The sequence below is a fragment of the Ursus americanus genome, chromosome 5, assembly GCF_024610735.1.
Source record: "Ursus americanus isolate L20-20 chromosome 5, mUrsAme1.1.p, whole genome shotgun sequence".
Classification (NCBI taxonomy): Eukaryota; Metazoa; Chordata; class Mammalia; order Carnivora; family Ursidae; genus Ursus; species Ursus americanus.
This window is the reverse complement of record NC_142131.1, coordinates 71,293,892-71,316,714: the sequence shown is the minus strand read 5'-3', so window position 1 is coordinate 71,316,714 and position 22,823 is coordinate 71,293,892. Positions and strand designations below refer to the sequence as shown.

General features: G+C 43.1%; 1 long non-coding RNA gene across 4 annotated transcripts in view; it reads right to left on the bottom strand.

Annotated features, from left to right (window-relative positions):
• The window catches only part of LOC123790434 (uncharacterized), a 347,714-nt gene that overhangs the window by 153,712 nt on the left and 171,179 nt on the right, over positions 1-22,823 (bottom strand). For all 4 annotated transcript variants that reach the window (XR_006779089.2, XR_006779088.2, XR_015724598.1 and 1 more), the window contains 2 exons: positions 2,582-2,888; positions 1,291-1,451 (listed from right to left, as the gene is read on the bottom strand). This is a non-coding gene — a long non-coding RNA (uncharacterized LOC123790434). The remainder of the gene's footprint in view (positions 1-1,290; positions 1,452-2,581; positions 2,889-22,823) is intronic.

Sequence of the window (22,823 nt, the reverse complement as noted above, 5' to 3'; positions counted from 1 at the left end):
TGTTCAAAGGCTGGCTGAGCTGTGGGTACCAATCGATTCACGGCAGATTGCTAATAATGGGCTATTTTGAAAACTTAGAGCTGTTTCTCCATCCCATACAGCGGAAGGCACTAATTCCTTTCCCACATTGCACATTTAATTAAAGATGAGTCAGGGCATTATTTTATGGCCAAACTTCCCTTCTACCTTGGATACAGAGAGCTGAGTTCTGCTCCATCAAAGGTCTCCTGGACATACTGTGATGAAATGTACTTTACCGTGGCCTACCCACAAAGACAGCAAGTTCCAAAACCTGAGAAAACACTGGAAAGATCAGACGGCTCAATGTCACGCCCTCCCTGGATTTCCAGTTCTGATGCTAACTGCCCCACACTTGGGGCTCTTTAGCTCCTTACTTGCTACGCAGCTGCCAGGATCTTGGAAGACCTGACCTGAGGGAGAAGGCTTTTCAATCAATCGCGACACCTCTTGCTCCTGTCCTCATTCACCCTTACTCGAGGTCTTCTCTGAAACTGCTGCCTTCTTTCTTTTCAATAATGTTGTGGGTTGGTTTTTTTCCCAACGACAAGTATAATACATATTTGTTTTAGAAAATACAGAAAGACACGGGGGAAAAATGTAAAGCTCTCTCTAGTCCCACACCCAGAAATAACCACCGCTGACATTGTATATTTGCTTCCGCTATTTCTCCTAGGAGCATTCTTTAGAGTTGCATGACCCTGGGTGAGTTACTTATCCTCTCTGTGTCCAGCTTCCTTATCTGCGAAATAGGGAAATAACAGCACCTACTTCAAAATGTGCTTGTGAGAATTAAATGAGTTAATGTTTGGAAAACACTTTGAAGAATGTTCAATACAGAGTAAGAGCTAGGTACATCTTAACTACCATAATTCCATAAACTGTTGCGAGAGAAATATTACTATAAAGGAAAGAAACACATCATCATTAACTAGTGTAATTTTTTTTTTTCAAGTTTAAATTCCCAGCTGAGGCTGCTGACCCAGGGAAGCACACTTTGAGAACCACTGCTTTAAGTTAGTGAGAAAAAAATAACCCAAAGTGAGAAGAATGCTAATGAAGGATGGAAGTGTATCTGGTCTAGAGAGCTTCCCTTGGGGGTGGTTTTGGAGGGATTCGAGAAGGGTGTTGCTACAAGACACCATGTGGTGAGTGGAAATGATGGCTTCCATTAGGTACAGAGCTCTGACGGAATGCTGCCCTATCACTTGGCCGGTTGACTTTGATCACTTGGCCAGTCATTGCTAGGCAGTACATCTTCTACTTACATACCCACGTTGTCTTCCCAGGATAATCCAGCATCATGCTTGGAAGAAATCACCAGAAATCGGAAACTCACACCTGGGAAAAGCAGCTTTGCAAATATCCTGTGCCTGGGGAAGTTTCCAGGACAACTGAGACCATCTGGGAATCTCCTTGACTTTGCCGTCACCCTGAAGTGCGCAGGGAATGGAGAAAAACAAAATCAACATGAATATTCGTGATTTAACAGACCATCATACTGTTACTATTACTTTATATTCAACTTCTCTACATAATATGAGCATGTTCCCATTTTCTTGACAATTTTTAAAATTTGTATCATAACAGCCCATTGTATGGATATGCCATCATTGTTAGCCAACCCCTTTTGTTGGGCGTTTTTACCTCTTTAAGCTTCTCTCTTATAAATAACTCTGCGTTTATTTTTTATTCATGCTTTATCTTTTATTCCCTTCGTGAACATTATCAAAAATTCTCTAATTTGGAAGTCTGTGCCTTAAGAACAAAAGGCTTAGAACCACAGCTCCAGAGTTTGCAAATTATATTAGAAACTCTAGAGTCATTACCATGGGTTTTCTAATGCCTCTCGTCCAACAAAAGTAAAAAGCATCAGACTTCCTTTGTTGAAAAAGCCATACGATTGCCTATCACATGATACGTTAAACCTTTTGTCTCAAAGGTGTCATGGTATCAAGAGTAACCTACAAAATAATGTGTCTTTTTCCACAGTAAATTTTGGTCATGAAGAAAATGATGTGTTGCAGACTGATTATTCTGGTGCCTGACACACAAAACGATAAGCCAATATTTTGAATCAATAAATGAATGGTTGTCAAAATATCTACTTATTAATATGAGCAGAAGTCACTCTTAATATGGGTGAAATCTCATCGTAATAGAAGAGAAGTAACAAAAAAATTCATCTCTTTTGGTAACATGCACATTGCTGGGATTTATTTGGTTTTCATATTTTTACTGTTGTCAGGTTAAATATGAACTAATAATGTACAGTTAGTCCCCTGAGGAGAAGACAAAACATCTGAAAATAAGCACACTTAGCCATCACATTGAGGCCACTGATAATAAAACTGTCAGCTCCAACTCTTTCTCCAGGGTGGTACGTGGACTGTTAAATCATAGGTGATTTCTAACAAAAGAATCCCCTCTCATTAAACAATGTTACAAAGGGGGCCATCACTTTTCATTGGTGGGTTTCAACCCAAGCACCCTGGCTGCGTGCTTGGGAAGCTTTAAAAAGGGGGATCTTGCTAGAGTTACCTGGGGAGCTTTCACAACTTACCATGCAGAGGTCTCATCCCAGAATAGACTCTCCAAAAATGGGACCCAGGCATTGGGACTTCATACAAGGTCTTCCACTGATTCTGATGTACCACCACAGTTGAGAAGCGTTGCTTCAGAAGACGTGGACAACCATTATAACACGACTTCAGGCACCCTATGACTTCAAAAGGACAATTACCTCAGAAAGACCTCCAGCTAGCCCTGTGCTATGTTGACAAATTCACTGAGGCATTGATTAGCTCTGTCAGCACCAGACGTAGCACATCTCTCCAGAGGCCATAAATAAATCTGGTCAAGTTGCAAACCTGTGGAATAATATGGGAAAGAGTAATGAAATGCCACACTGGAATAAATGATGGGCAATCCCGGCACCAACACATCACTGGGATATACTGGAAATACGGTACCTGTTATTTTGGATTTCCAACATCCTTTTTACAGTAACCGCTAAAATGGAAACAGATGCACTTGCATTCAAATTGATAGCATCCTTAAAGTGGCAAGAAAATCCCTTCCCGGCTCATTTGGACCCATTATCTCTGAGGATTTCTGTGATACAAATTGCACCTCATCCTCCGAAAGCCACCATCTCTGAAGCCTACTAACTCCTTCCACTGAGAGTCAAGCAAACTGGCAGTCATAGCAATCTACTCAAATTTCATAACTGAATAATGAAGGGATGGAATTTTGATCTTAGAGTGACTGACATGTTATCTAAATTACCTTATTACTATGTGTATAAATATGCCTGCCTTGCATTGTTATTGCATTGTTATTGGCTAAATATCAATATATATGGCCAGTAACAATGCAAAGCAAGCAGTGAACAGAAAGAAATCCGGCTATGCCAGGCTAGATTCTTGTACAGGATCTTTTGATTAAATAGATACTTGACTCTAAACAAGTCCTCAGTCTATTTTGGTCTCGTTTTTCTCAACAGTAAGCCATAAATAAGAGTAGGTAATTTCTATGGTGCCTCCAAATTTCAAAAAAAAACAAAAAAAAACAAAAAACTTCTGTGACAGTTCATCACTTTCCTAAAAATGACCTTTTCTGAAGTATGGTTAACTGGTAGATTTAGAAATCCAAGGATGCACAGCCATGAATCCAATGACCACAACTGCGGTTGTTCCTTGGGAATGATGTAATGGTGTAAATGCAGGGACCATGAGCAGGACCTAAGCCACAGAATTGTGATTTTGCAGATTATTCCAGAACACAGACATTATAATGTGAGCTCTAGCCCTCTGGAGAACGTTTTTCTTCAAAAATGCCTCTGTTTATACTTATTCAGGAACTGACCAACATGGAAATTTCATTCAGGCCATAAATTAGGTCCTTCTGGAAACTTTATTAATGTTTCAAAGCATGAATACTAGAAAAGTCTATTGACTAATTAAATGGCAGAAGATATATTACATCAATCTACTCATGCAGATTTCCAGGGTGACCAAGACCCACTTTCAAACATAACCAATGGATAAAGGAGAGAAGGCATTTCCTCCTCGAAAATTAGGCTTCCATCTCTTTACAGGACTGAAGCTGGGCACTGTCATATGAATACAGATCCGTTGTGGTCCACCCAGAAAGAGTGACTCCTAAGGTCTTAAGGCCTTATAATGTTTTAAAGAAAGATGCACCCAAAGCTTTGAAGGAAATATTCCAGCTCTGTCTGCAAAGCCTTCAAACAACAGAGTTCATAATGGGAACAATGATAGACTTTTAGTGATAGAAACATTAGCAGACTCTGTAACAATATTATAAATCATTTCTAAATAACAATATTGATAAGATGAGCCTTTCAAAATCACCCAGGACACCTCTTTAACAGCTAATTAAAACTAGGGAGTAGAGGCAGCTCTTTTATCATTCACAACATTGTAGCTCTGATCATCCCACAGTGAATGATTTTACTTCAGTAATAACCCTGATCCGACATTCAGTTAGCAATTACCACAACAGACTTTATCTACTGGTAACAACTGGTTCGGAAGATATTGCCCTGCATGCATTAATTTCATCATGCTAATAAAGTTCCCTGTTATAAAATGCAAAAACATATTAACCTGTCTAATGCAATAGAAGACACATATATATCTTTCTTGCAAAATGATGATACACCAGCATTTCATTTCTATTTCAAAACTCAAGTGGGTAAAGTATATTAGACGAACAGAAAGTAACAAGCTATAATCTGCAGTGAACACAATAACATGACTAAGTGCCAACAAATTTTCCTGTGAGTAATTGCACTTACTGTAATTTATACACATTCTATTACCTTGGTGTTTGCATAACAATGCAAAACTGCTCATTTCCCAACACAGAACACTGTCATACAAGAAGCATATGCATCTTGTCTTTTCCACAGAATTCCGGGAGGCCACCGATGACTCCGGTTAACTCCCTTGGAATACCTAGCAAGCATGGACGGATGGAGACATTTAATAAAGATGTAGATATGACTAATGATGACAAGCTAGTATCCCCAGGGGACGATCCCTGGCATAGAGCAAGCAGTCCATAAAGATGTGTTGAATGAAGAGGAGGAACTCTATTGACTTGCTCAAGAGCAATGGATAGATACCTGTTTTCCCTTCCACCCTCCCCGTTTCCCCCTGAGGTTGCCCAAATACCATCTCCATTCCTACGTGAGAAATCCAAAGCAGGGATGCCTCAGTTTCCCCTTACTAGTACCCATAATCCCACTTTCAAGAACTTCCTTTCCTAATATTTACAATGTGACATGTTACCATGGCCTGAAGACCACTCAGCCTTTGACCTGCTCTATTTCTTCCTCTCCAACCCTAGCTTCCCCATGGGTTTGTTCTTCTTTCAGAATTTTAAATGTGAAAGATGTTACAAGTGTTAAAATCCCAGGGGGGAAAAAATGAATCATGTGATTAAAACCAATATATGTGACATTTTGTTCTCCTGACTCCAAGGACTCATCCACAATGGTCAACTCTTTATTAAAGCCATGGCTTGACTTCCTACAGGAAATGGTTTTGCCTCTGCTGTTGCCAAACTTGGGAAGCCCGATCATCATACTGGAGTGAGGAAGGAAGGAAGGAAGGAAGGAAGGAAGGAAGGAAGGAAGGAAGGAAGAGAGGGAGGGAGGGAGGGAGGGAGGGAGGGAAGGAAGGAAGGAAGGAAGGAAGGAAGGAAGGAAGGAAGGAAGAAAGAAAGAAAGAAAGAAAGAAAGAAAGAAAGAAAGAAAGAAAGAAAGAAAGAAAGAAAGAGAAAGAAAGAAAGAAAGAAAGAAAGAAAGAAAGAAAGAAAGAAAGAAAGAAAGAAAGAAAGAAAGAGTCTGTGACTCCATTAAGCCTGAAACAAAGTAAATACATCCCGCCTTCCCCAGTTGAAGCGGAGTGTTCACACACCCCACCAAAGAGGCAGCCAAACTCATCTGCACACAAAGGGCCTGGGCCCTGCCTTGTCTGAGCTACAGCTTGTTCCCGGTCAACAACAGGAGGTGGTTTATCCACATGGTCAGTCCAGGCAGGAGTGCTCAGCTCTCTCTGGAGAAATGCGGCATTCCCACACACAACACGGCACTGGCTGGAGGCCTCGCGAATAGGCGGAGGAATGTGGACGATTTATAGACTGAAAACGTGCATGCAGACAGCAGCCCTGAGTTCGCTCAGGAAACACATGTGCTGTAGCCACACGGTGGGAGGCCTAGGTGGGACCCCCAGAGCACGGCAGAAACTCTACAGGGGACCTGGTGTGGCACCGCAAAGCTGGGGAGCAGCACTCTGGAGCCGTTCGTGGTCTTACAAAGATGGTGCAAACACAGGCGCTTTGAAGACCACGAGGTCAGGGGCGCCTGGGTGGCACAGCGGTTAAGCGTCTGCCTTCGGCTCAGGGAGTGAGCCTGGCGTTCTGGGATCGAGCCCCACATCAGGCTCCTCCGCTGGAAGCCTGCTTCTTCCTCTCCCACTCCCCCTGCTTGTGTTCCCTCTCTCGCTGGCTGTCTCTATCTCTGTCAAATAAATAAATAAATAATCTTTAAAAAAAAAAAAATGAAGACCACGAGGTCAGGACAGAAGGAGGCCAGTGGGAAAGCTGACCCCCTGCAGAATCCTTTCTAGGTGCCGAACTATACCCAACATAAGCCAGAGGTGGGCTTCCCCTTCAGCCCCAAGAGGCAGCTGTGCCCGGGAGACAGAACCTGCCAGAGAGATCTGTGGCTCTGAAGAGGAGCACACTAATCTGATGACTGCTTTCTTGTTCAGTCCAAAATGCTAGCTAGCTAAGACCCCTCTTTAAAATCTACAGTGATCCTGTTTTAAAACTTGTATTCAGCCAAAACGTTACCATTTTATTAAAGTGTATCTTCTCTGTTAGAATTGCACGGTCACCTTCACAAAGCAACAAGTAGCTAAAAGGCAGAAGAAAAGGTGGAGTGGAGGAGCTCAGCAGACAATGCACCAACTGTACTTTGCAATTCAGGACAAAAGACTTTATTGACTCGGCCCCACACGCAGTTAGCCTGCGTACTGGGCTTTCAGAGTACTTTCAGAGTACTTTCATTCTGGAATCCATTTTCAGAGTTTATGGCCTCCAAGGTTTTATGGTCTTTCCCAAAAGCTTTCTTCGCCTATTAATACGCATTATGGTTCTTCTCTGAATGGTGGTTCTTGTGAAAGCCAAGCAATGTTTATGTAATACACATGCAGCTTGAATGGGAACCTTCCAGCAGATTTGGGTAAGACTCTGGTCCTGTGTTTTTAGAATATGTGTGTGTGTGAGAGAGAGAGACGGGGAAAGAGAGAGAGAGAGAGGATTCACGAGCAGATTCTAACAGTTCTACCCGTCCACTCCACTTAGTCTGAAGAAAGACAGGAAAGAAAAAGATAAATAACTCAAACTGTAATTTTCATTTCAAATAGGGTCGTCTATTGCTTGCTTTGTGATTTCTGAATAGACTAGTGGTCTGAAATTATAGCCCATTAACTTGCCTGGATTTCATCTTACAGCGATACAAAAAAAAAAAAAACCAAAAAAACAAAAAAAAAAACAAACTCTCGGGCCAACTGTCTATAATTAAAAGGGCCAGCCATTTTCTTTCCCACTATTTCTCAAGCCTATTTCTCCAAGTCACCCTCCCACAACTCACCGACCAACATCACAAAGGAATTCTGAGACCCCAAGTATGCAAAGGCTGTCACTCTGACTTGACTGTTCAGAGAATGCTTGTCAATTAGTGTAACCTCTGGGTCTCAGGGAGGAAGAGTGATCACATTCCACAGATTCTCCTGGTCCTTCCCAGAAGAGCGTGAGAGTTTGTCTCTTAATGGGGTTTTGTCATTTACATTTGGCCATGTGGGGACTCGTAGGCACAAGGGTTACTATCACATTCCAGAATCTGCCTATTTCCAACATCCCTACCACTATATGCTCAGATGGCCACTCTATAAATGACACTAACTCTAAGCAGTAACACCTTCTCAGGAGGGCAGGTGGGACTTGAGGTAAGCACAAATGCCTTATCAACCAAGAACTGTTTTCACTGCTTGGCTGTGTTTTCTGAGTCATCTCAGTGAGGTTCTCAAAATCATATGCCTCTCAAGGACCATCAAGTTCTATAATAGACATACATATACATATACGTATATATATCAGTAAAGTCAGAATAACATTTCCTTCCTGCCTCTTCTATATAAAGGACTTGGGAATATGTATTTTCTGTGGAAGCCTTTTCTTAACAATAACAGGAGGGGGGCGGTACTAATCATGGCAAATATTCTTCAAGTTCTTATAATGAAGCAGGCACTTTACAAAGAATTCTTCCATATGTGCAATCTCATTTAATCTTTTTTTTAAAGATTTTATTTATTTATTTGTCAGAGACAGAGAGAGCACAAGCAGGGGGAGCAGGAGGCAGAGGGACAAGCAGACTCCCCGCTGAGCTGGGAGCCTGACACGGGACTCCATCCCAGGACCCTGGGATCATGACCTGAGCCGAAGGCAGCCACTCAACCAACTGAGCCACCCAGGCACCCTCATCTAATCTTTAAAACACCTCCATACGGTAGGTACTATTATTATTACCACCGCATCACAGAAGAGTAAACGGGGGCCTATGCCCATGTCATAGAGGGAGTCAGAGATTCAAACTCATATTCTTCTGCTTCTAGCACCCAGGCTCTTACCTGCTATGGGCCAGGGCAGAGAAGGAGAACTCCTGGCATTAGCTCTGACTCCAAAGAAAACAATCATAACATAAATACGTATATCATACGTACGTATCTGCATACCACAATTACGTACATACAGCATAAGTATGCTATGTATTCAGACTGCATAAATATTTTTAACTCCAAAAGTTTTTCCACCTCTCTAGTAGAATATACACGGAATTTGTGAATTAAAACTTCATGGGGCACACCACTATTGGCAAATCACACAATACTCAACACTTACATCAACTCAGCCTGCCTCCTATGATCAAGACAGAAGCTGTTTATGCGTTCTTACTTCAGCAATTAAAGACAGGGGTGTTTTCTAAAGTGAAGTTTGTTTTGACTTTGATGTGTATATTGCACACTGTCTGACCATAAAGGCCAGAGCTGGAGATGAATAACAGAATACTTTGTCCTTCACTGCTGGCGTGATGGCTGGACCTCCCTGGCTGTAAATTTCCCAATATTTGATGGCCCCGGTGTCAGCAGCAAAATGATGCATAATCAACACACCAGTACATTATGGGCCATGTCTTGATTTGGTGCCGAGTCAGGGAAGGAAACAGTTTACTTTTCAATGAGTTTTCTGAAATAATACACAGGCAATGTGTGGGGGAGAGATCGGAAGAGGGGAATTGAAGCTTGCTTTTCATCCCCCCCGTCTCCGAACCTCCCTTTGAAACCGACAGTCTGGAGGGACGCGAACCCCGATACCACCATAGTTGGGTTGGTATCGGGACAAGCAGGGTGCACAGGCTTTCACCTGGCCAGGAAAAAGGAAACAGCTTCTTTGGAACAGGAGGGAAAAAAGGTATTTGATGAAAGCCAGAGAAACAAGTCGCCTCAATCCTGTGATGAAGAAGAGACAAAGGGAGTGGGCTTGTGAAATAATGCGCGGAGCTAAAAATAATGTTTCCATGAAGGTTTTAATTGTTTCATTTTATCCAGAATAATTCTTGCAAAGTCTAAGATGTGGCTTTAGAGCTGAAAGAGAAAAACGCTCTTTGAAGGCCCGCCTCTGTGAAAGAGTAGTACAGTGACACCGAGGAAAATGGAAGCTGTGGAAAGAGAATGATGTGCAGGGATTCACATATAGCTGCACCTGTGACGGCTATCCCCCCTGCCTGCATCCAGAGCACAGGTTTCTGAGGCTAGCAAGGACCTCAGAAGTCGTCGCCCAGTCCAACCCTGATGTTTCATAGGTGACAGGCTTCAAATTGTTCAGTGACTTGCCCAAGGTCATGCCTGGAGTTGTATCCTTTTTGTTGTCTGAATAACAAATGGCCAATGGATGAGAACAAATGAGATCATGTAGCAATTTACCCAAAGACTTCCCATAAAGAAAATGATGATTCCCAAATACACACATCACATCTCCTAAAGCAAGAATTATTGTTTTTTAACTCAGACGTTCTGCCAGGTAGCCTTGCTTCACTCAGTGTCAGTTCTGGGTTGCCCACTCAGGTATTCCTTCCAGAGAGGATAGTGAAAAAAGTCCAGGAATTTTTCTCGGGGAGCAGAAACAAAGCCAAACCTTTGGACTTTGACCTCTTTCATTTTGATCTCATATCAAGCCTACAAGTTCAGAAGCACTTACATGTCGGTCAACTGTATCCTTAATGGCCAACCCCAATGAATAGAGCATGCAGCAGAGAAATGGCATATTTCCCAGCTTCTTCGTGTTCTCATATCTCAGCCCAGGAGCTCAACATGACCATACACTTTTCTGGAAAAATCAGAAATGAAAATCCCCGATTTGTTTGCCTTTTCCCCAGTTCATGATCCCAGAACCTGGGCCACGTCTTAAAGTTCCAGATGATATCCACCCAGGCCTGGAGACTTGTTCCAGTTCACAGGATGGTCTACCCAAGGGCACTCTCTATCTGGAAGGTCCCTTGGAAGATGGGATAGATTCCAAACATGACAGCGGCTACACATGGTCCTTTTAATATCAGACTCTGACTCAGAAAATATTAAGGTGGACACACAAAATGGTAAAAAGACTCCGTCTCATGCCCAAGCTTCCCTGTACCCCCACTTCCATGATCATAACTTGTCCATAAAACAATGAGAGTTCAGGAGAGTAATCTTTCTCCCCAAGGCCAAGCTCACTCTGACCTGGTATCCAGGACCAGTCCACAATTATTGATTATTGCAGGTTGATCTTAATCACTATCTTCACCAGGGTTATATTCACTCACACTTCCCAAAACTGAAGCCTGGAGTTACCAGCCAACATTCAAACTTCTCTCCAGCCTGCTCCCCTTCTTAGCTCCTATAGAATCCTACCGGCACTAAAGACTCTCATTTAGGAGTACTGTGGCTCCTGAGTCAAAACGTTTTTATTTTCCCCGTGCTTCTTAATCTTCATTGCATGCAAATAACAGGGTGTAGAAAGAACATCAAAAAAAAAAAAAAACAAAACAAAACAAAACCAGTGATATTCGTGAAGAGAAATCCTAGGCATGTGTATGGACACAGAGGAGTCATCTGGGCCTGACTTCCCTTCATAGGTGGGTGTGTGCACTGTCTCACGTGGGTGTAAGCAGCAGGCTTGGATCTCTGTTAGCTCCAGCAGCTGGAATATATCTCTCTCCAAAGAGCAGGCTCCTGAATTTCTCAGCTTCAACAACAGGAAGACCCTCAAAGGAGTGGGCCAGAGCCCACCCCTGATTCTCTGATTCTTGTAGGCATGAGTGATAAAATGAAAAAAAAAAAAAAAAAAAAGGAAAATACTGTTTTGCTGCTAACATAGTTTGAGTCATCCGTCCTATATGGGGACCCAATTCGGTGTTCAGCACTGGTCAGACCCTATGGACACCTAAGAAAGAATGAGGCCCAGCCCTGCCCTCACAGATCTGACAACGCAAAGAGGAGGATTTAGGCACATGCACATACAACTAGATACAAATTCATAAACAGCCAAATTCATAAACAAATGGCAAGGATACAACAAAACGAGTTCTCTTTTTCATTTTAGATAAATATCCCGAAAGAATATTATCTCTTTCAAAACACTCTGTAGCGGGGGCCACATGTTCCCATCACATTTCTGTTGCTCACAGGTTTTGAAAGCTCTTTGTCGTTGTTTTTTTTTTTTTAAAGATTTTATTTATTTATTCGACAGAGATAGAGACAGCCAGCGAGAGAGGGAACACAAGCAGGGGGAGTGGGAGAGGAAGAAGCAGGCTCATAGCGGAGGAGCCTGACGTGGGGCTCGATCCCAGAACGCGGGATCACGCCCTGAGCCAAAGGCAGACGCTTAACCACTGTGCCACCCAGGCGCCCCTGTCGTTGTTATTGAACAGGTGCATAACAAAGTGGGAAAGTGGGAGCACAGACGAGAGGAATACTTGTCCCTAACGTTGTCTAGAATTGCACGTTTGCAGTGATAATAAAAAACAGACTGCATCTTTGTCGGTTCTATTATTTTTAAATTTTCTATAAACAAATCCCTTCTCACCGCCCACACCTGGGTGAATTCCCTCCATAAGCTGTGCTCCCACCCTGGTCTCTGTTCACCACTGCTTCTGAAGGCCCATTCACTCCAATCGCTCAGCGCTGTCCAATCTCTCCTTCGCAGTGGCTACCGTCCGTTCACTCATTTATGGAACATAAGAAGTAGGAAGATCAGTAGGAGAAGAAAGGGAAGAATGAAGCGGGGTAAACGGAAGGGGGAATGAACCATGAGAGACTATAGACTCTGGGAAACAAACTGAGGGCTTCAGAGGGGAGGGGGTGGGGGCTTGGGATAGGCCAGTGATGGGTATTAAGGAGGGCACGTATTGCATGGTGCACTGGGTGTTATACGCAAGTAATGAATCATGGAACATTGCATCAAAAACTAGGGATGTACTGTATGGTGACTAACATAATATAATAAAAAAAATATTATTAAAAAAATAAATAAATGGAGTATTTAAATTAAAAAAAAAAGAGGGTGGGGGAGGAAACCGGGTGATACTACCGTAGGGTGGAGAGTGAATATGGTTTCACACGGATGCTGTGGTTGTCCTATACTGCCCCAGAAAGCAGTTTCACCCGAGAAGTCACTGAAATGTTTTGGGCAAATGCAGCATTACCGGAATTTGCGTACAATTTCCTTAGTCTGAGCAGCCAGTGAACCACCAAGCCCAAAGCCTCAGGGGTGCAAGGCAACAAAAGTTAGGTTCTCACTCACGCTCTATGTTTCACATGGCTTGTCAGAGGGATCCTGCTCCCTGCAGTATCTCACGGGCCTAGGCTGACACAAGCCCCATCTTAACCTGTGTTTCCGCTACCATTGGTGGCGGCAAGAATGGAATCTTCCAAAGCTTTCTCCTGGAAGTGACACAAGTTGCTTCTGTTCCCATGTCACTGTCCACAGCAAATCACAGGGAACGCCTAATTTCCCAGGGGAAAGAGGTGTATAATGCCGCTGTGTTCCTGGAGGGAGGAAGGTCAGGATACTGGTGGAAGGACGTATGTCCACCATACCTCCCCTGTGTGACCGTTCTTCAACGAGGAAAAGACTCATTTGGCCTTATAAACCTTGGAAAGATAGTGTTCAGAAAACCGTCCTCACTATTATCTGCTTACTCTCCCTGTGTTGGATTTCTTTATTTTGCAGAGCTGCGACACAGTGGAAGATGTCATCATAACACCAGTAACTCACTTGTGGAGTTTAGGGCAGATTTGTGACAGGTGTCAGTTGACTGCCAGGGAATGGAGCATGGCATGAAATCAGAGGGAAGAAAGCCGACATGCCAGGCGAACTCATCTGTGCCAGGCATGGCACCAGACACTGTATTCTTGGGATCTCATTTACGCTTCCCAACAACCCTGCAAGGTCCATATCATTATCCTCATTTAACAATGGAAAAAACTGGACACTTAGCTTAAAGTATACTGTACCAACCAATATCATGGGGAATAGGTGGTAGACTCAATGTTCAAGTTCAGGTCTACCTAATGCCAGAACCCTCAGAGTGAGCCACAGGAAGTTCAACCCATACAAATCCCCTTATTACTTGATCTGTACCCATTTTATAGCCTTTCCAATTAGGCCATCCATTTTTAAAATAAGAATGTGCCAAGCTACTTAAAAACAGGAATTTAGCTTCATTCATCTTTGCACAATCTGCAATGACTAGCATATAGTTCTGCACATGGTAGGTGCTCAAGAAAATCCTGGTTGTTAAACATCCGTTGAAAGTCAAGGGTATTCCCCAAAGCAACACCCTCTTTCCTTTCTCCTGCCCAGCCCATGAAAGGAGACTGACAAGAAGAAAGGTTTCCTTAGTGAGTCTCAAAAAAGGCAAAGTTGTCAACATTTTCTCTTATCAAGAATGTTCTCTAAGCGAAGAAATAGAGAGCCGCTTCCACAATGCAGACCTGAATGGGAAGATAATGGTCAGCAGGGCTCCAGGAGCTACCCGTGTTCCCACTCCGAACAAGCTCTTAACAAGAACACGCCTGCCAGGGAAACAGAGAGAAACTCATTTTGCGAGGAGACAACACACGGCTGCACAGTTCCACATTCCACGTAATCCCAGAGATAAATTCACAAGTTGTCCTAAACACATCACTCTACTGGGGATTTTTTTTCCTATTTCTAGCCAGTGTCTGCTGTTTGATATATCACAAATAATTCACATCTCTCCCCCCACCCCCCACCTCTCTGTCTCTCTCTCTCCCTCTCCCTCTCTCTCTCTCACACACACACATACACACACAAATACACAAACAAGCTCCTATCTTTAAAAGGTTACACATATTCTGAGTCTCCTTTCAAATCCCTACACAGGACAGGGGAGGTCACAACGCAGACTGTTTCTTCACAATGGCGCTATGATTTTCTCCCGTGATGAAGGATGGCTCCTGTCACAGCACCTTCCCAGAATCCTTCCTAAGCCTTTTTTTTTAAAGCACATGAGCTCTGCTTTTAATTGGGCATTTCATTAGAGAAGAATGAGGCATAAAGGAAAACAAAATGGTCTGTAGTCATTTGTTTTGTGGAGATCATTCTAGTCATCAACATCTGAACCCCGCTGAAGTACAGTTTCAATTTCCCTTCTCAACCATGGGTAAAGCAATGTTGACAACACATATTTCTCTCTGTCAAAACATTTCACTTACTCGGCAATCTGTAGACAGTTTGAGAGTCATATCACCAGCAAGCAGTGCCATAGCGTTCTTCCCATTATTTTACAATCGTAATGACACGTGCTTCGTGAGAGGGGCACAATGCAGGCCAGTATCCAAATTGAAAAGAAAAATGCTAACAGAGTCAGTGAGCAGAGAGGGCACTGTAAATAACGGGCCTCGTTACTGAGCCACAGAGAAAGAGGAGGCCGTCTGCATCCCACTTCCTCTGCAAGGCTCGGCCCCATTGCCCTTGGAGTGGAGTCTCCTGGGGGGTTCACTCGGGGAATTCTGGGAGCTCTGCACTCAGGTGAAGAAGTGGGCTCAGGCTCACAGTTGAGAAATGGATTTCATACCAGTGGACCTAATTAAATTGTTCTTTTTGGCTGAGGGTGGGGAGAGGAAAAGCCAAGTGATCACTGATTAAAGAATTGTATTCAAGTACCAGTGGAAGACTGTCCTGGTGTATGTTCCTGACATAGGAAAGGCAAACAGCAAGGACTGAACTAGAATCTACTGACAAAATTGCTTATGGCTGCCCAAGAAAGATTTTTTTTTATTAAAGCTTAAGGTTTTTTGTTTTTTTTTTTTAAGATTTTATTTATTTGACAGAAAGAGAAAGAGAGAGAGAGAGCATGAGCAGGGGGGAGGAGCAAGGGGAGAGGTAGAAGCGGATTCCCCACTGAGCAGGGAGCCTGATGTGGGGCTCGATCCCAGGACCCTGGGATCATGATCTGAGCCAAAGGCAGATGCTTAACTGACTGAGCCACCCAGAAGCCCCCCACCCCAAGAAAGATCTTAACTATAGCATAGTCTCCTCAAAAAGGTTCATTTCCGTGCAAAGTATTTAAGAGAGAATGTTCAAGGAAATGGAAGTGTGCTGCCCAGATAATGGCCTTGAGCTATAAGACAGAGACAGCTCAGCACCTCAAGGCCATGGCACTGGCAAAAAACAAATATCGAAGCAAAGCTGAACGCTTATTGCCAAGGCCAAAGAACATTTTATCAGTCACAAGGGTCAGATTCACGGGTATTATTGTGAAAGCCCACGGGAGAAATACCCACCAAAAAAAGGCAAATAGAGTTAATAAAGTGTCCTCCAAGCAACCCACAAGCTTACCAATGGGTGGCAACATCGGTCCCCGGGTACTGAAGGGAGAAGGCCGTTTACCAATTACTGCTGATCGGCTGGTTTAGTCAAGCTGCTCAGATCTCCCACCATTCACCTCCAGCCTACCTTGCAATATACTTTGCAGGGTTTTGCTAAACTTATTTTCATCCGTTTATAAAAGGTCAACGAGGCTGTGTGTTGACTTGACAGCAGCAAGTGCTTTTGCTATAATCCCTGATAATATTAGTCTGGCTGCGTTTCGCGGGAAGTGTGCCGTTTGTCTTTCTTATAAAAATCCCTTGATTTGTCAAGTTGGTACCAGCTGTTATCACTTTAATAGAGATCACTGTATAATTTCAAAATATCTTACTCCCTCTAAAATTATCCTGATGCTCAAAACTGTCTGGAGCTCTGAAATGTGCTTCTTGCTTCTGTCTCTTATCTGGATGGGTTAATTAACTTCACCATCGTGCTGGTAGGTTGTGTTTCAGGCCAGGCATCCAGCCCTACCACAGCAGCTGCCTTCCACCATGTTCCTACAGACACAAACAGGTATGGCCAGGGGGATAACGTTGTGGTGTTTAGGGGGTTATTTGTTTGTTTCTGTTGTTTGTTTGTTTTTCCTCTCATGAACAGGAACGACTGGCTGGTAACTGGTACAGTAGAAAGTGGCAGCTACTCAAAGTTCACTCAGGCCATTTGATGGCAAAGGGAAGATCATTTACAGGGAGGACACTAAAAAGGGAAATGACAACGGTTCTATTAAAAATATTTCCTAGAAGCCTGGGTGGTTCAGTTGGTTACACGTCTGACTCTTGATTTCGGCTCAGGTCGTGATCGGGCTCTATGCTGAGTGTGGAGCCTGCTTAAGATTCTCTCTCTCCTTCTCCCTCTGCCCCTCCCTGCTTGTGTTCTCTCTCTCTCTCTCTCTAAAAAAAAAAAAAAAAAAAAAAGAACAAAGAAAATTCGTAGAAGAAGGTATAAAGAACCTCTTTCCTCACAGTTCCCAAAATGTACATATCTGCCTCTGTGACAACCCTAAGAAATCTCTGAATCCTTAATTCCTAATATGCAAGTCGTCCTGGTGGATAGCCACCTTTAATATTGTCCAAGTTATCCAGTCAGAGCTACTTGGCCCTGAGATAGCACCAAGGTCACAGTGACTATGGCCACCACCTTCACCTCCTTTGCTTCCCAGAGCAAGTGATCCAAGTTCTAGGTCGACAAAGTCAGCCTGATATTAAAAAGAGCCAAATTCTCCAGAGAGAGTCCCACCTACACCAGTGGAGTGGCCCAGATGTTCCAGAGAGACAGATGTGACTGTCACAGGGAAATAAATAACAAGGGATTTTTACCTGTGCAAAGCCATTGGGTGCATCTCTAAGGGGTTGAGGTCCCTCTCTTTTCTGTGTGTTCTAGGCCTTTGTCTAGAACAAAGCAAACTGTCTCTAGAATGAGTGCTCTATTATCCTCTCGTTTATTTTGACTCTATATAAAACGGTTAAATAAAACTATGAGAGAAAAAGTACAAGTAGCAGTGACAACAGATGGAGAAAGGGATGGGTCCAGGAGAACAGTAAATAGGTCTGGAGTTTGAAAGTACAAATGGCTTATTGTAAAGGTTCAAATTACTTGATCTCAAATGAGGACCTCTGCATATTCCAATGAACTTACTAAAAATCAAATTTTTGTTTTAGAGACATAAAATGGCAGATATGTAAATAGGCTTGTGTTAGGCCATGCCAGGATCCCAGTTTAAGGATCACAGGCTGACCATTATGGAGCATTTCAAACTCATCTCAGCCTGACTCACTCTTCTTCTTTCAGCTTACTTGGGTAACATCCAATGACATCTGTGTTTGTTTTCCTCTTGGAATATTTTATAGTCAGCTCCCAGTGATTGGGCAATAGCTAGCATTTCTCCACCATATTGATTCACCAAGTTGATAACCATTGGCTGTTGAGTTCAAGAATGCAGAGGATACCTGTCATTTGAGCAGTATCCCTAATGCCTGGACATCCATATACCAGTGCATATTAGGGACCAACAGATCAACAGATGACTAAGAACAAATATTTTCCAAATGGGGGCAAAAAATCACTAATCAGTCCTGCTTTTTCTCCCTGCGCAACAGGGAGAACTGCCCCACTAACTGGGAGGGACCTGGGTCAAGCACCCTACGCATCAAAGGCATACTTCACAGGGTAGTGACTAACAGACCCAGTAAGATCCTCGCTCCTAGAATGTCTGAATGTGAGACACCAAGAAGGAGGGGTATAAGAGATCCACAGACAAGAAGCCAAAGCAATGAGACAAAGGAAGCTACCAGTAAAGAGAGGCCATGGGGTAGGGGGTATTAGGAGAGAGACATGGTAGTCAACAGCCTCAGAAGGAGAGAGTCACAGTGAACACAACAGAGGGGCAGGGACACACTCCGGCAAAGAGAGTGGACTCGTGTTTTTGTTGTACCCGGACACTGTCCCGTTTCTCTTTGAGGTCTTCTTGAGAGACTACTGAGGTGGTTTTCCCTTCTTCATATTCCTTAGATCCTAACGGCCTCAGGGACGTACCCCCTTCAGTGTAGTAACAACATAACCGTTGCTTACAGTATTCGGGAACTTTTTGGGGATGACTTCAAAACCTGAACAAGATTCTCCTGAATGTCCATAAAATGACAGAAAATCGTTCATCTCTGCGAAAAAAGGTTTTTGAAAACTGGAAAAGAGTGAAGGAGTAATTCAGAGTCAAATCTTTGAAAGAAGGTAGAGGATCTAACTGGAGAATCTTTAAAAAAAAAATCAGATATGATCCTAAAAACATGATTCTGCGAAGGACCACATGGTAAATATTTTAGGCTTAGGGCCATATGGTCTCTGTCAAAACCGCTCACCTCTGCCATTGTAGCATGAAAGCGGCCATAGACAGTATGTAAATGAATAAACATCACTGTGTTCCAACCAAACATTATTTATGAATAGCAGGATGTGAATTTCATGTAATTTTCATGTGTCACAATATATTATCTTTCTTTTGATTTTTTTTTTTGTAACCATTTAAAAATGTAAAAACCATTCTTCGCTCTGGAGCCATACCAAGCAGGCGGTTAGGCTGGATTTGACACAGGCCATATTTTGCTGAACCGTGTTCTAAAGAAAGGAAAGTGTCAATGCACGTACCTGCGTGTGTGTATGTATGTGTGTGTGCACGCACACATGCAAATGTGTTAAACTGGCTCTGAAGACAGTTCCAAAAGGGTTCCTAGACCTTTAGCAGGAGTGATCTCATTGAAAAAAGTGATTGTTTCCCAAGGTGATTATATTGAGGGGCAAAATTATCACAATACATAAGCTCCTTGGGGCTTATGCATTTTAGAGACTACGCCTTATGCATTTTAGTTTACTTCACTTGCCTTACAAATAGTCCACATTCAATTTATTTTTTGTCAATTGAATGCGTTTTAATGAGTTTGTTAAAAGCCATCTCATTACAAGATAGCCATCCCTTGAATACTAACTAACGATTCAAAGACTCTTGAGCAACTTAGATCAATATACCTGTAACAGAGTATTAAAATATTATCTGTCATTAACATTTGGTTTATTCGTTAGTAATTCCAATCTGGAAAGCTGTAACCTGTCTTTAAAAATGTCTTTTAAAAATAACTGAAAAACTAAAGCCACTCTTTTCTATACCTGGTTACCATGTTATCAAAATTCTATTTGGCAATAAAAATAGACTATTCAAACTTCAAGCCTCCAGTCATATTAGGTTAGCCCGAGACTTATGATGGAGTCAAAAGTTAAGTTGGTTTTTGACTCAATAACACTCTTCCTAGAGATTTTTAGTGTGACCCTCACTTAAAATCAGAACTGCAGATAGCAATACAAACTATATACAGAATCTCAGTGTTTCAGACTGATAGGTCCAACACTTGTAACACAAAAAAAGAGGAAAGTTCTATGTGTGCATTGTATTTTAAATTTCAAGAGTCTTTACCATTATGCTCAATTTGGGCAGAGCACATCTTAGAACATTTTCTATAAACATTTTTGGGAAAAAAGCCGAACTCATCAAACTGTTGTCAACACCTCACACGTTTTCCCTTCTTCCTCTGTCCCTCCCTCCTCTAACCTTCCTACTCCCCATAAACACACACATGAATGCATATACACAATACATATTTTCTCCCTAGGACGGCCAACCTGTTAGGATGTTTTCTCAAAAAAATGTCTTTCTGATCCAATCTTCCTTCACTAAAGCCCAATTTAGAGAGCCCAGACCCCAGGAATAACCAAGATTATTCTGACACCATAAACAGAAACAAGAGCAAAGACCCCAGCAAACAGTCCCTACTGCAGGAGAGGACCCCTCCCAGCTGAGCTCCTAGTCCGAGACACTCCGCCGAGCATGCCCACAGACCCTCCTCACTGAGTGACACATAGCATGCAGGGCAGTCTGACATGAGGGAGGACCACCCTTAGCTAGTCAACCCAGTGTCCAGTTTCAGACCAAACTGCCAACCAAAAGGAATGCCGTGGTCGGTGTCTCACAAAGCTGTGCGACTACTATCCTGCCTCCCCCATGTCACTCAGGAACCTCATGCAACACCCTAGCACGGAACATCACAGGTAGACCTGAACAACCGCTCAACCAGCTTTGGCACATCAGAAAGGGCGAGGTCACCATTTATGGTGACTGAATCCTGCTGTGCAAGGTGGGGTGGCAGCCATGGGCCACAGCGTGGGCCTCTGAACAGGGCAGCCGGCCTGCAGCTCTGCACTCCCAGTCCGGTCTCCATAACAAGAGCTACAGTCAAGTCTTCAAAAGACATCAGACCATGTCAATCCCCTTGTCTATATTCCCCAGTGGTTTTCCATTATGAATGGGATGAAAATCCAAGTTTGTCAGCAGGGTCAGCTGGACTCTTGTCTATGCCGTGGTGGGCTCATCCTTGGGCCTACAACATTGGGCTCCCCTGCCTTCCTGCTTTGGGTTGGTTTGGCCAGTGCAAGGCATCCATGGGAACTCTGGGACATGCAGGTGAATGCAGGGATGGTTTTCCTCCAGCTTCCTCCCTGCTGGTTCACAGTCAGGAGCTGCTCCCTCCCCTTACCCACCTCCCTTCACCAGCCCTGGCATACTGCATTAATCCTTGCTTTTCCTAAACCGTGCCCACATCAAAACCCTCTCCAAAGAACCCAATTTTTAGTGTGCCTTTGGTTTCCTGCTCTGTATGCCCTAAATGATCTGACCTCTGCCTTCTTCTCCAGCTTCATACTATTAAACTCACTCTCACTCACTTCCTCCCAAGCCACTTGGGATTTCTCCCTGGTTCTTTTTTTTTTTTTTTTTAAGATTTTATTTATTTATTTGACAGAGATAGAGACAGCCAGTGAGAGAGGGAACACAAGCAGGGGGAGTGGGAGAGGAAGAAGCAGGCTCATAGCGGAAGAGCCTGATGTGGGTCTCGATCCCATAACGCCGGGATCACGCCCTGAGCCGAAGGCAGACGCTTAACCGCTGTGCCACCCAGGCGCCCCCTCTCCCCGGTTCTTAAATGTTCTAAGCCTGTCCCTATCTCTGGACCTTTGTCTTTGCCTCAACTGTCCCCTCCACCCTACCCCACTCCCAGCCATTTACATGGTTGGCTCCCCCCCACCTTTCAGGGGGCAAACATTCCCTCCTTACACCTTCCATACCACCTAATTTCTAGAACATAATGATGGCTTTTTTTTAAGCACACAGAACTACCTAAAATAAATACATACATACATACATACATACATACATACATACATACATAAAATGTCCTTGTTTATTTCTTTGCTTAGTTTCTGTCTCTTCTTGCTCTCTAGGACAGCAAGGATCTTCTTGTCTCTTGTTCACTCCTTTAAACTCTGAACCCAGAACCACTCTTAATACATAGAAAAGATGATGCACAATCATCTTCTGTTGAATTAATAAGTAGCATCTAATATGTTCAATCTATCATGGGAGAAGGAGAATGCAAGTACAGAGGGGCCAAGCTGAAAAAAATCATTAAACCCACCCTGGAAACTTTCCAGTAGTCTTTCAAGAGTCGCAGATTATTAAATTATCAATGATTTTTTTCAGTCAATAAGTACTTCAATCAATAAATGCCAGTCACTGGGAAAACAATAGTCAGCAAGATAGATCTGACCCTTCATGGGGCTTACAGACATTTGATAAGAGAGATAATTGGACAAGGAATCAGGGATTTAACAACTCTCCTCATGAAGTATAGAGTAATTTGGGGCACACAGAGAGGGTCATGGAGACTTAAAATGCAGAGACTCCTAACTGAACTGACCCAGAAGACCAGACACTGTTAGCGGGTAGAGTAACAGAGGAAACCAAGATTTTGTGAACAAATCCATTACCATATACAGTCAGACAGGTTATCAAGAACATCTCTACCTGCTCACATAACAACCAGTCCTCACCTGGGCCTCCCACATCTGGGAGCATCATGTGTGTTGGTGAGTAGCCTCCTTTCTACGCCATCAAACTCTGGTTCATATGTGTGATCTCCAACTCTCTCGTCCGTGCTTTAGAACGAGACTCACGTTTTCTCTCTCTCTTGGCACATGTGATAACACCCAGCAGAAGAAAGGAGGCAAAACCACCTCCCTTATCCACCTCCACCCAAAGGAATGTTTGAGAACAACCAAAGGTCCATTAAACAGAGCCAATAATACACACAGCCTTCGTATCTTCTCTAGGAATAATGAGTTGAGTCTGATTATATAATTCTTTTAAAGAATTAACAGAAATATTACAATGCTGTATTTTAATA